Source organism: Rhinopithecus bieti, unplaced genomic scaffold, assembly GCF_001698545.2.
Source record: "Rhinopithecus bieti isolate Rb0 unplaced genomic scaffold, ASM169854v2 scaffold_19708, whole genome shotgun sequence".
Lineage (NCBI taxonomy): Eukaryota > Metazoa > Chordata > Mammalia > Primates > Cercopithecidae > Rhinopithecus > Rhinopithecus bieti.
The window spans coordinates 1,033,099-1,048,420 of NW_016810765.1; positions in this window are offsets into that span (position 1 = coordinate 1,033,099).

Genomic DNA, 15,322 nt, shown 5'->3' on the forward strand with positions numbered 1-15,322 from the left:
CTCTCCCTCTCTCCCTCCCTCCCCCTTCAACCGTCCATCCTGTATCTAAAGGACCAGCAAATCCTATGTGTTGCATTACTTTCAAAATATTTCTTCAATTCAAACACATTTTTACCACTTTCATCATCATCATCCTTCACGTAGATCAAAATTAGACATAATGATATTTTAAACATAAGTCAGATTCAACCACTTCACACCTGAAACCCTGCAATGCCTCTCATTTTACTCATAGTAATCTTTGAAAAGACTTAAAAGGCCTTATATAACATGGCCCCACCCCGTCATCATCTCTGTGACCTCCTGTCCTATGAGTATCTTTCTCTAGCTTAATCCTTTGTGACAACCCTGCCTTTTTGCTGTTCTTTAACAACAAATTCTAGAAAGCGTGTAGGAAGATGGTGGAATAGAAGGTCACACTGGTCTTCGCCCATGCAGAAATACCAAATTCAACAACTATCTATACAAAAAAGCACCTTTATAAGAACCAGAAATCAGGTGAGCACTCACAGTACCTGGTTTTAACTTCACATTGCTGAAAGAGGCACTGAAGAGGGTAGGAAAGACAATCTTGAATCATTAATACCACACTTCCCCTATCTTCCCAGAATGACTATGTGGCATGGAGAAATCTGTGGGTTTGGGAGAGGGACAGCATAGCAATTATGAGACTTCACATTGGACTCAATGCTGCCTTGTCATAGCAGAAAGCAAAACCTGGCTGAATTCAGCAGGTGTCCACCCATAAAGGGAGTATTCAGAATATTCCCAGCTGGAGGGGAATCACTCATCGCAGCAGTCAGAACCTGAGTTTTGGCAAGCCTCACCACAACAGGCTAAAGTGCACCGGAGTTCTAAATAAACTTTAAAGCCATTCTAGGCCACAAGAACTGCAAGTCCTAGTGCTGGACTGGGCTCAGAGCCAGTGGACTTGGGGGGTATGTGGCATACTGAGACACAAGCCAGGGCAGCTGAGGGCTTACTTGTGCCACCTGTCCACCAGACCTAGGGAGCACAGCTTGTGACTCCAAAAGAAACTCCTTCCTTCCACCTGAGGAGAGGAGAGAAAAGAAGAGGACTTTGCCTTGCATCTTGGATATTAGCTCAGTCACAGTAAGATAAGACAGCACAAAGTTATGAGGCCCTCATTCCAGGTCCTAGATCCCAGATGACATTTCCAAACACACGCTGGGCCAGAAAGGAACCAATTGCCTTGAAGGGAAAGACCAAATCCCGGCAGAATTCATCACCTACTAACTAAAAAGCCCTTCATCCCTGAATAACCAGCAGCGATACCAGGTAGTATGCCATGGGACCTGGATGAGACTCTGAGAGGTGCTAGCGGCAGGTGAGACCCAGCACATTCCCAACTGTGGTGGCTACAGTGAGAGACTCTTTCTACTTGTGAAAAGCAGAGGGAAAAATAAAGAAGACTGTCTTGCACCTTAGGTACCAGCTCGACTGCAGTGAGGTAGAGCACCAGCCAGGCTCTTGGGGTCCCCAGCTCCAGGTCTTGGCTGTTAGATGGCATTTCTAGTCCTGCTCTGGGCAAGAGGGGAGCCCAGTGCCCTGAAGGGTGAGTCCCAGGCCTGGCAGCATTCACCACAAGCTATCTGAAGAGCCCTTGGGCCTTAAGTAAACATCGGTGGAAGTCTGGCAGTACTCCCGGTGGGCCAGTTGTTTTCGTGGCCATGAGATGAGGCTCTTCTGCCTATGGAAAGGAAGAGGAAAGAGGGAAGGATTGTGTCTCATGGTTTGACGGTCAACTCAACCACAGTAGACTAGAACACCAGGAAGGCTTCTGAGGTTTTTGACTCTAGTCCCTAGCTCCCAGGTGGCATCTCTGGACCCATCTGGGGTCTAGGAGAACTCAATGACCTGAAGGGAAGGATACAAGCCTGGCTGGCTCCACCACCTGCAGATTGTAGAGCCCTAAGGCCTTGAGTAAACATAGGCAGTAGCCAGGTAGTGGCTACATCCTTGTGCAAGACCCAGTGCTATGTTGGCTTCAGATCTGACCCAGCACAGTCCCAGTGGTGGTGGCCACAGAGGTGCTTGTGTCACCACACCCCCAGCTCCAGGTGGCTCAGCACAGAGAGAGAGACTGTTTGGGAGAAAGTAAAGGAAAATAATAAGAGATTCTGCTGGCAATTTAGAGAATTCTTCCTAATCATATCTAAGACCACCAAAGTGATACCTCTATGAGTCTGCAAGAACCACAGCTTTACTGGGCTTGGGATGCCCTCTAATGCAGATATGGCTGAGATAACAATATCCAAGTCCTTTTCAATACCTAGAAAGCCTTCCCAGGAAGGACGAGTGTAAACAAGTCCAGGTTGTGAAGACTGCAATAAATACCTAACTCTTCAGTGCCCAGACACCAGCAAACATCCATAAGCATCACATCCATCCAGGAAAACATGACCTCACCAAATGAACTACATAAGGTACCAGGGTCCAATCTTGGAGAGACAGACACATGTGACCTTTCCAACAAAGAATTCAAAATAGCCATTTTGAGGAAACTCAAAGAAATTCAGGATAACACCTAGAAAGAATTCAGGATTCTATCAGATAAATTTAACAAAGAGCTTGAAATATTTTTTTTAAAGCAGAAATTCTGGAATTGAAAATGCAATTGAAATACTGATGTTATTGAGCAATAAGAAATCATCTGAAGGTACAAAATGCACTCCTAATAGTAAGTCCACAGAAAAACACAGAATATTATAACACTAATTGTGAGCTATGAAGTACTCTTATCTTAAGTAGAAAGACTAAATAGTGAACCAATAAAAAAAGCTACAACAACTTTTCAAGATATTAACAATACAATAAGACATAAAGAGAAGTAACAAAAAAATTTTAAAGTGGGAGGACAAAGTTACAGAGTTTTTATTAGTTTTTTTGCTGGTTTGTTCATTTATGCAGCAGTGTTAAGTTGTTATCAGTGTAAAATAATGATTTATAAGATAGTATTTGCAAGCCTTATGCTAACCTCAAATTTAAAAACATACATAAAAAATAAAAAGCAAGAAATTAAATCATAACAACATTGAATGTAAATGGACTAAACTCTGCTATCAAAAGACATACAGCGGCTGAATGAATGAAAAACAAGATCCATTGATCTGTTGCCTACAAGAAACATACTTCATCTATAAAAACACACATAGACAAAAAATAAAGGGGTGGGAAAAAGCTATTCCACACCAATGGAAACCAAAAAAGAGCAGGAGTAGCTATACTTAGACAAAATAGATTTTAAGACAAAAACTATAAGAGGAGATCAAGAAAGTCATTATATAATAATAAAGGGGCCAATTCAGCAAGAGGATATGACAATGGTAAATATATATGCACCCAACATTGGAGCCCAGATAAATCAAGTAAATATTATTAGAGCTAAAGAGAGAGACCTCAATACAATAATCACTGGAAACTTCATCCCACTTTCAGCACTGGGCAGATCTTCCATACAGAAGAAAATCAACAATTAAACATCAGATTTAGTCTGCACTGTAGACCAAATGGACCTAACAAATATTTATAGAACATTTCATCCTATGGTTGTAGAACATACATTGTTTTCTTCAGCACATGGATTATTCAAAGGATAGACCCTATCTTAGGTCACAAAGCAAGTCTTAAAACTTTCAAAAAACGTGAATTAATATCAAGCACATTCTTTGAATACAATGAAATAGAACTAGAAATTATGAAACATCCAAAAATCAATGTGCTACATCATATTAACAGAATGAAGAACAAAAGCCATATGATCATTTCAGTTGATACTGAAAAGCATTTGATAAATTCAACATCTTAGGATAAAAGCCCTCAAAAACTGAGTATAGAAGGAACATACTTCAACATGATAAAAATCATATACAACAGACCCATAGCTAGTATCATACTTAATGGGGAAAAATTAAAACCTTTTCTCTAAGGACAGGAACATGACAAGGATGCCCACTTTACCAGTTATTCAACATAGTACTACAAGTCCTAGCTACAGTGATGAGACGAGAAAGAAAGGGCATCCAAATTGTAAAGAAAAAATTGAAATTATACTTTTTTGCAGATAATGTGGTCTTATGTCTGGAAAAACCTAAAGACTCCACACACAGAAAAGCCATTAGAGCTTATAAACAAATTCAGTAAAGTTTCAGGATACAAAATCAACATACAAAAATTAGTAGCTTTTCTCTATGCAATAGTAAACAATCTTAAAAAATGAAATTTAAAAAATAAGTAATTCTATTTATATCAGCCAAAAATAAATTAAATACCTAGGAATTAACCAAAGAAGTGAAATATATCATAATAAAACTATAAAATGATTAATTTTATGTTCATGAATTAGAAGAATTAATTTGTTAAAATGTTCATACCACCTAAAGCAATCTACAGATTAAATAAATTCCCTATCAAAATTCCATGACATTCTTCACAGAAATAGAAAAAAAATCCTAACATTTTTATGGAACCACAAAAGACCCAGAATTGCCACATGTCTCCAAAGCAAAAAGAACAAAAATGGAGGAATTACAGTTCCTGACTTCATATTATACTACCGAGTTATAGTAACCAAAACATCATGGTACTGGCCTAAAACCAGACACACACACCAGTGGAACACAATACAGAAACCAGAAATAAATCCATATATATACAGTGAACTCATTTTTGACAAGGTGACAAGAACATACATTGAGGACTGGGCAGTCTCTTCAATACATGGTGCTGGGAAAACTCTATATGAATATATAGAAAAAGAAATTAGATGGCTATCTCTTGCCATATACAAAAATCAAACCAAGATGGATTAAAGACTGAAATCTAAGTCCTTAAGCTATGAAACTACTAAAAGAAAACATTGGGGAGACGCTCCAGGACATTGGCGTGGACTAAGGTTTCTTGAGTAATACCACACAACCACAAGCAACTAAAGCAAAAATAGATGAATGGGATGACATCAAGTTATAAAGCTTCTGCAGAGGAAACAACCAACAAAGTAAAAAGACAACCCACAGAATGGGGTAAAATACTGGGAAACTACCCATCTGACAGGAGATTAATAACCAGAATACATAAGAAGCTCAAACAACTCTATATGAAAAAATCTAATAATCTGATTTTAAAATGGGCAGAAGATCTGAATAGACTTTTCTCAAAAGAAGACATACAAATGGCAACAGGTATATGAAGACACTCCCCAACATAATTGACCATCAGAGAAATGAAAATCAAAACCACAATGAGATATCATCTGACCCGAGTTAAAATGGCTTTTATCAAAAGAGAATAAAAAATGCTGATGAGGATATGGAGAAAAGGAAACACTTGTACACTGTTGGTTGGAATGTAAATTAGTAAAAGCACTATGGAGAACAGCTTGGAAGTTCCTCAAAAGACTAAAAATCCAGCAATCCTACTGCCAGGTATATACCCAAAAGAAAAAAATCAGTGTGTCAAAAAGATATCTGCACTCCCATGTTCAATGCAACACTATTAACAATAGCCAACAATTGGAAGCAACTTAAGTGTCCATCAGCGCTTATAATGGGTAAAGAAAATGTGGTATATATACAAAATAGAGGAATATTCGGCCATAAGAAAGAATGACGTCCTGTTATTTGCAATAACATGGATGAAACTGGAGGTTATGATGTTAAGTGAAATATGCCAGTCATGGAAAGGCAAACTTCCCATGTCCTCAGTTATTTGTGGCAGATTAAAATAATTTAACTTGCAGAGATAGAGAGTAGAAGGATGGTTACTAGAGGTTGGGAAGGGTAATTGGGGATGGTTAACGGGTACAAAAATGTCAAAATGAATGAGACCTGGTATTTGCTAGCCCAACATGGTGACTATATTTAAAAATAATTTAATTGTACATTTAAAATAACTAAAATAGTATAATTGGATTGTGTATTACACAAAAGATAAATGCTTGAGGTAATAGATATCCCATTTATCCTGATGTGATTATTATGCATTGCATGCTGGTATCAAAATGTCTCCTATATCCCATCAATATATATACCTGCTGTGTACCTATAAAAATTAACAATCAATAAAAAATAAATTTTTAAAAAATACGATTTTTTTGAGGTGGAGTCTCACTCTGTCTCCCAGGCTGGAGTGCAGTGGCAGGATTTTGGCTCACTGCAACCTCCGCCTCCCGGGTTCAAGCGATTTTCCTGCCTCAGCCTCCTGAGCAGCTGGAATTACAGGCATGCACCACCATGCCCAGCTAATTTTTGTACTTCTAGTAGAGATGGGGTTTCACCATGTTGGTAAGGCTAGCCTCGAACTCCTCACCTCGTGATCTGCCCGCCTGGGCCTCTCAAAGTGCTGGGATTACAGGCATGAACCACCGCACCCAGCCTAAAAAATAAATTAAAATTTTTTAACCTCAGGATATTGGCACTTAAGGTTCGGGTTATCTAGAATGCCCTTCTCCAAGACACCCACATGATCTGCTCCCTTACTCCCTTCCAGGCTCTGCTTAAATGATGCTTTATTATACAGCCTCCCTGACCACTTCATACGTAATTTCTGCAACTCCTACCCATTTTCCCACATCTCCTTTCTACCCTGCTTTATCTTTCTCCAAAAAACGTGTCTCCAACTAAGCTAACTCTGTATCTATATTATATCCTTATCTACATATATGTCCATCTATATCTGTGTATCTATGAGAGAGGGTGTTAAAGAGAGACATATCTGAGGGCAGAACTTTATATTTTTTTCATGCTTTAGTTCTATTTCCTGGCACATATTGGCAATCAATAAATACATTTTGCATGGATGGAAGAAAAGCAATAAAGGGAAAGAAAGAGAGAAAAGAAAGGAAGAAAGAAAGAAAGAAAGGAAGGAAGGAATGACTATATTCTGAATATTTTAAAGTTATATATGCTTTATTTATATAATATTTAAAGAGATAAAATAAGAAATATAAATTTCAGGGTAGTTTTCTTCACAAATAGAATTTCTGGAAATGAAAACCATACTCATTGCAAATGGAAAAAATAATACAATATGTGGGTTGAACAGAAAATTAGACATCTTAAGAGAGTATTAATGAAAAGATTCATAATTAGAAATCACCAAGAATTCAAAAGAAATAAAGAGATGAAAGACATGAAAGAGAATAGAGCNGCATGGATGGAAGAAAAGCAATAAAGGGAAAGAAAGAGAGAAAAGAAAGGAAGAAAGAAAGAAAGAAAGGAAGGAAGGAATGACTATATTCTGAATATTTTAAAGTTATATATGCTTTATTTATATAATATTTAAAGAGATAAAATAAGAAATATAAATTTCAGGGTAGTTTTCTTCACAAATAGAATTTCTGGAAATGAAAACCATACTCATTGCAAATGGAAAAAATAATACAATATGTGGGTTGAACAGAAAATTAGACATCTTAAGAGAGTATTAATGAAAAGATTCATAATTAGAAATCACCAAGAATTCAAAAGAAATAAAGAGATGAAAGACATGAAAGAGAATAGAGCAAATAATAGGAAGCTTTAAAATATATCTGAAAGAATTTCCAGAAAGATAAAAGGAATGGAGAGGCATTACTGAAGAGATAATGTGTAACTCAAAGAAAACTAACTCAAAGAAAAACCTACAGCAGATTCAAGTATGTTAAAGAAAAAACCAAAGAGAACTCATAACAAAAACTATAGCATATCAAAGGTTAAGAATCATAATAGCTATCAAAAATAATTAAATTGTCTAAACAAGTAAGATCATCAGATAGGCAGCAGACTTTTCGTCAGCAAGAATAGAAGTCAGAAGTAGAAGCAGGAACATCTTCAAAGCACTAAGTGGAAGATAACTCTCAGCTATAACATTCCAATCAGCAACGGAGGATTCCAATTTCTCCACAACCTTACCAACAACCATTTTTTTTAATTGCGACTGTCATCATGGGTGTGATGTACTATTTTACGTAGCTTTTATTCACATTTCCTTAATGACTCAGGATGTTGAGCATGTTTACATGTGCTTATTGGCACATTTGTGTATCTACTTGGAAAGAATGGCTATTCAAATATTGCCCATTTTTTTCCTCCAGCTTTTATTTTAGGTTTGAGAGTACATGTGCAGGTTTGATACAGTGGTAAATTGTATGTACAAATGATTTTAGTGAGCATAGTACCTAATAGGTAGTTTTTCTATCTTCAATCTCCTCCCACCCTCCACTCTCAAGTAAAAAAGTCCTGGTTTCTATTGTTCCCCTCTTTGTGCCCATATGTTTTCAATGTTTTGCACTCACTTATACATCAGAAAGTGAGGTATTTGGTTTTCTGTTCCTGCATCATTTGCTTAGGATAATGACCTGCAACTGTATCCATATTGTAGCAAAGAACATAATTTCATTTTTTTATGGCTGTATATTATTCCACGGTGTATATGTACCAAATTTTCTTCATCCAAACCACTGTTTGATGGGCATCTAGGTTGATTTCATTTATTTACTACTGTGGAAAGTACTGCAATTAACATAAGCATACATGTGTCTTTATGGTAGAATAATTTATATTCTTTTGGGTATATACCCAGTAATGAGATTGCTGGGTTGAATGGTCATTCTGTCTTAAGTTGTTTAAGAAATCTCCAGACTGCTTTCCATAGTGGCTGAAATAATTTACATTCTCACCAGCAGTATGTAAGCATTCTCTTCTCTGCAACCTCGCGAACATCTGTTATTTTTTGACTTTTTAATAATAGCCATTCTGACTAGTGTGAGATGGTATCTCACTGTGGTTTAATTTGCATTTCTCTAATGATTAGTGGTGTTAAGCATTTTTTCATATGCTTATTGGGATGTATGTATGTCTTCCTTTGAGAAGTGTCTGTTCATATCCTCTGCCATTTTCAATGGGATTGTTTGGTTTTTACTCGCTGAATTGTTTGAGTTCCTTACAGTTTCTGGGTATTAGACCTTCACTGGATGCATAGTTTGCAAATATTTTCTCCCATTCTGTAGGTTGTCTGTTTACTCTGTTGGTGGTTTCCTTTGCTGTGCAGAAGCTATTTAGTTTCATTAGGTCCCACTTGTTACTATTTGCTTTTGTTGCAACTGCTTTTGGAGTCTCCATCATGAGATCTTTGCCAAGGCCTATGTCCAGATGGCATTTCACATATTTTCTTCTAAGGTTTTTATAGTTTTAGGTTTTACATCTAAGTCTTTGATTTGTCTTGAGTTTATTTTTGTATATAGTGAAAGGAAGGAGTATAGTTTCAATTTTATCTGTATGGCTAGCCAGTTATCCCAGCACCATTTATTGAATAGAGAATTATTTCCCCATTCCTTGTTATTGTCAACTTTGTCAAAGATCAGATGGTTGTAGGTGTGTGGCCTTATTTTCTCTAACCTATTCAGCTGACTTATGTGTCTGTTTTTATACCAGTACCATGCTGTTTTTGTTACTGTAGCCTTGTAGTACAGTTTGAAGTTGAGTAGTGTGATGCCTTTGGCTTTGTTCTTTTGCTTACTATTGCTTTGGCTATTCAGGCTCTTTTTCATTTCCATATGAATTTTAGAATAAGTTTTTGCAATTATATAAAATTGCGGTTGGTAATTCAACAGGAATAGCATTGCATCTATAAATGGCTTTGATAAGTATGGCCATTTTAACAATATTGAGTCTTCCAGTCCATAAGCGTGGAATGTTTTTACATTTAGTTGTGTCATCTCTGATTTCTTTCAGCAGAGTTTTGTAATTCTCATTGTATATATAGTTCATCTCTCCAGTTAGCTGTATTTCTAGGTTTTTTGTGTGTGTGTGTGGTTATTGTGAATGCAATTGCCTTCTTAATTTGACTCTCAGTTTGGTGGTATATAGAAATGCTACTAATTTTTATACATCGATTTTGTATCCTAATACTTTACTGAAGTTGTTCATCAGTTCTAGGAGCCTTTGGGCAGAGACTATGGGATTTTCTATGTATAGACTCTTACCATCTGCGGAGAGATAGTTTGATTTTTCTCTCTTCGTATTTGGATGCTTTTTATTTCTTTCTCTTGACTGATTGCTCTAGTTAGGATTTCCAGAACTATGTTGAATAGGAGTGGTGAGAGTGGGCATCCATGTCATGTCCTGCTTCTTAAGCAGAATGCTTCCAGCTTTTGTCCATTCAGTATGATGTTAGCTCTAGGTTTGTCATAGATGGCTCTTATTATTTTGAGGTATGTTCCCTCAATGCCTAGTTTGTTTAGGGTTTTTAACATGAAAGGATTTTGAATTTTATTGAAGACCTTTTCTTTATTGATTGAGATGATTGTGTGTTTTTATTTTTAGTTCTGTTTATCTGATGAATCACAGTTATTGACTTCCATATGTTGTAACAGCCTTGCATCTCAAGAATAAAACCTAATTGACCCGGGTAGATTAGCTTTTGATCTGTGCTGGAATTGATTTGCAAGTATTTTGTTGAGGATTTTTGTGACCATGGTCACCAGGGATATTGGCCTGTTTTCTTTTCTGGTTCTGTCTCTGCCAGGTTTGGTATCAGATGATGTTGGTCTCATAGAATGAGTTAGGGAGGAGTTCCTCCTCCTTGACTTTTTGGAATAGATTTAGTAGGATTGATACAAGCTCTGCTTTATATACCTGGTACAAGTCAGCTGTGAATCTGTCTGCTTTAGGGTTTTTTCTGGTTGGTACTTTTTGTTTGTTTGTGTTTAAGTTGTAGGATACATGTGCACAATGTGCAGGTTTATTACACAGGTATACATGTGCCAGGGCTGTTTGCTGCACCTGTTGAGCCATCATCTATGTTTTAAGCCCTGCATGTATTCCTTGCCTCCCACCCACCGACAGGCCCTGGTGTGTGATGTTCCCCTCCCTGTGTCCATGTGTTCTCATTGTTCAGCTCCCATTTGTGAGTGAGAATATGTGATGTTTGGTTTTCTGTTCCTGTGTTAGTTTGCTGAGAATGATGGCTTCCAGATTCATCCATGTCTCTGCAAAGGACATGATCTCATTCTTTTTTATGGCTGCATAGTATTCCATGGTGTATATGTGCCACCTTTTCTTTATCCATTCTATCATTGATGGACATTTGAGTTCGTTCCAAGTCTTTGCTATTGTAAATAGTGCTGCAATAAACTTATGTATGCATGTGTCTTTATAGCAGAATAATTTATTATCACTGATTCAATTTTGGAATTCATTATTGATCTGTTCAGATATCCAATTTCTCCCTAGTTCAAACTTCAGAGGTTGTATATTTCCAGAAATTTACCCATTTCTTCTAGGCTTTTTAGTTTGTTTGCATAGAGGTGTTCATAATAGCCTCTGAGTGTTTTGTATTTTTGTGGGGTTGGTGATGTCTTCTTTGTCATTTCAGTTGGTGTTTATTTGTAATGTCTCCTTTTTTCTTTATTAATCTAGTAGTGGTCTATCAATCTTATTTATTCTTTCAAAAAGACAACTTTTGGTTTCATTTATCTTTTGTGTGGATTTTTGTGTTTTCATTTCATTCGGTTCATCTCTGATTTTGATTACTTCTTGTATTCTGCTAGATTTGGGATTGGTTTGCTTTGGTTTTTCTAGTTCCTCTTGGTGTGGTGTTAGGTTATTTGAAATCTTTCTGACTTTTTGATATAGGTGTTTAGTACTATTGACTTCCCTCTTAACACTGCTTTAGCTGTGGCCCAGAGATTCTGGTATGTTGTATCTTTGTTTTCACTAGTTTCAAAGGAGTTTTTGATAACTGACCTTATTTCATTCTTTACCCAAAAGTCATTCAGGAGCAGGTTGTTTAATTTCCATTTAATCGTATGGTTTTGAGAGATCTTCTTGGTATTGATTTCTATTTGTATGGCCCTGTGGTCTGAGATGGTGGTTGGTATCATTTTGGGTTTTTTGAATTTGTTGAGAATTGCTTTGTGACTGAGCATATGGTTGATCTCAGAGAATGCGCTGTGTGTGGATGAGAGGAAGGTATATTCTTTTGGTTTGGGGTAGAGTATTCTATAAATATCTGTTAAGTCCATTTGGTCAAGCATCAAGTTTAGGTCCTGAATATCTTTGTTAGTTTTCTACCTTATTAATCTAACACTGTCAGTGGGATGTTGTACTCTCCCACTATTATTATGTGGTTATCTAAGTCTCTTAATATGCCTCTAAGAACTTGTTTTTATGAATCTGGGTGCTCCATTGTTGGAAGCACATATATTTAAGATAGTTTACTCTTATTTTTGAATCGAATCCTTTATCGTTATGTAATGCTTTTCTTTGTCCTTTTTGATCATTGTTGGTCTAAAGCTCATTTTGTTTGAAGTAAGAATGACAACCTTTGCTCTCTTTTGTTTTCCATTTGCTTGATAGATCTTTCTCCATTCCTTGACTTTTTGCCTATGGGTGCCATTGCATATGAGATGGGTTTCTTGAAGACAGGATGCAGTTGGGTCTTGATTGTTTATCCAACTTGCTACTCTGTGCCTTTTAAGTGGAGCAGTGCCTTTTAATTTAAGTGCCTTTTAAATTGAGCCCATTTACATTCTAGGTTAATATCGATATGTGATGATTTGATCCTACCAGTGAGTTGTTATGTTAACTGGCTGTTATGTGGACTTGATGGTATAATTACTTTATAGTGTCAGTGGGCTATGTATACACTATGGTGTGTGTTTTTGTGGTGGCAGGTAGCAGTTTTTTTGTTTCCATGTTTAGCATTCACTTAAGAACCTCTTGAAAGGCAAGTCTCATGGTAACAAATTCTCTTAGCATTTGCTTATCTGAAAAGGATTTTATTTCTACTTCACTTGTGAAGCTTAGTTTGGCTGAATATTTAATTCTTGTTTGAAATTTCTGTTCTTTGAGGATGCTGAATATAGACCCCCAATCTCTTCTGGCTTGTATGGTTTCTGCTGAAAGCTCTGCTGTTAGCCTGATGGGGTTCCCCTTGTACGTGATCTGCCTCTTCTCTCTAGTGGCCTTTCGTATTTTTCTTTCACATTGACCTTGGAGAATCTGAAGACTATGTGTCTTGGGGATGGTTGTCTTATATAGTATTTCATAGAGGTTCTCTGAATTTCCTGAACTTGCATGTTGACTTTTCTAGCAAGGTTGGGGAAATTTTCATGGACAATATCCTGAAATATATTTTCCAAGTTGCTTGCTCTCTCTTCCCCTGTCTCTTCCTGGGTTGCCAGAGAGTCATAGGTTTCATCCTTTAGATAATCTCGTATTTCTCAGCCATTTTGTTCATTATTAAAAATTCTTTCTTTTCTTTCTTTCTTTTTTTTTTTTTTTTACAGGGTCTCACTCTGTCATCTAGGCTGGAGTGCAGTGGTGCAATCACAGATCACTGCATCCTTGAGCACCTGAGCTCAAGCAATCCTCCCACTTCAGCCTTCTGTATAGCTGGGACTACAGGTGCATGCCACTATACCTGGCAGGTTTTTTTTTGTTGTTGTTGTTATTTATACTTCTCACTATGTTGTCTGGATTGCTCTTGAACTCCTGGGCTCGAGCTATCCTCTTGCCTCAGCCTCTCAAAGTGCTGGTATGACAGATGAGCCCCTGTGCCTGGCCTTTATTTTCCTTTATTTTTGTCTGACTGAGTTGATTCGCAGAACCAGTCTTTGAACTCTGATATTCTTTCCTTAGCTTGGTCTATTCTCTTGTTAATACTTCTGATTGTATTATGAAATTCTTGTAGTGAGTTTTTCAGCTCTGGAAGATCAGTTTGGTTCTTTCTTAAAATGACTATTTCATCTTTCAGCTCTTGTATCATTTTATGGGATTCCTTAGATTCAACTTTCTCCCGAATCTCAATGATTTTCATTGCCATCCAGAATCTAAATTATTTGTTTGTCATTTCAGCTATTTCTGTCTGGTTAACAACCATTACTGGGGAGCTAGTGTGTCATTTAGAGGTAAGAAGACACTCTTGCTTTTAGAATTGCCAGAGTTTTTCACTGTTTCTCATCTGTATGAGTCAACGTTCCTTTAATCTTTGAAGTTGCTGTCCTTTGGATGGGGTTTTTTGCTTTTATATTCTTTGATTCCCTTGATGGTTTGACTGTGGCATAAGTTGGGTTTTATCAATTGACCTCATTTCTGGATGATTATGGGGGTCCAGTGCTCAGCTCAGTTCTCCTGGGCTTCATGTTCTAAGCCTCGAGGGATGAGACCAGGCCTGCAGCTTTTTTCTCTGGCCCCTTGAGGTTAAGCATCTGCTGTGCTGGTGGGGCCAAGATATTCCCAGTCTGCTGGCAACAACACTCCTGTGAAGTGTGCCAGCAAAAATGATTTAGCAAGGAGGTGGTGAGCAGCAGGGAGTTCCTGCACATGCCCACCAGTGGCAGTGGTCAGCAGAGCATTCTGCACATGTGTGCATGCCTGCGGCAGTATATCAACCACTTTAAAGCTGGATTAATTGTCTTATTAGAGTTTTGAGTAGTTTTTTGTGTTCTATATAAAAGTCCCCATCCGATAAATTTTCTCCTGTTCTGTGGGATTTTTTTTTTTTTTTTTTTCACTTTCTTCATGGTAAGAAGCAAAAATTTTAAAGGACAAAATGTTTTAATTCTGGGGAAGCACAATTTATCTGTTGTTTTCTCTTAGTTGTCTTTTAGTCTTATAGCTAAAAATCTGACAAACTCAAAGTCAGAAAGATTTACTCCTATTTTTTGTTTAAAAGATTTATAGTTTAAACTTTTACATTTAGGTCTTTGATCTATTTTGCATTCCTTTTGTGCACAGTGTAGAGTAGAGGTCTAAATTAATACTTTTCCAAGTGGATATCCAGTAGTCACAGCACCAATTGCTGAAAAGTCTATACTTTCCCTCATGGAACTGTCTTAGCACCCTTTTCAAAAATTAATTAACAATAAAAGTGAGAGCTCATTTTTGGACCTCATTTTCATTCCATTGACCAATATAGCCATCTTTATGCCAGTACCATGCTATCTTGATTACTGTCATAATAAATACAAAGTAAGTATTGAGTACACTTTGTAGTAAGTTTTGAAGTTGGGAAATGTGGGTCCTCCAACTTTATTCTTTTCTAAGATTGTTTTAGCTATTCTGATTTCCTTATATTTCCATATGAATTTTAGGGTCAGCTTTTCAGTTTCTGCAAAAAGCTAGCTAGCAGTTTAATAGGGATTACATTGAATCTGTAGGTCAATTTGGAGAGTATTGACAAGAATATTAAATCTTCCAATTCATGAATATAAATGTCTTTCCATTTATGGAGGCTTTCCTTAAAATTTCAGTGTACAAATCTTGCACTATTTTGTTAAATTTATTTCTAAGTATTTTGTTCATTTTGAGGGTATTGCAAA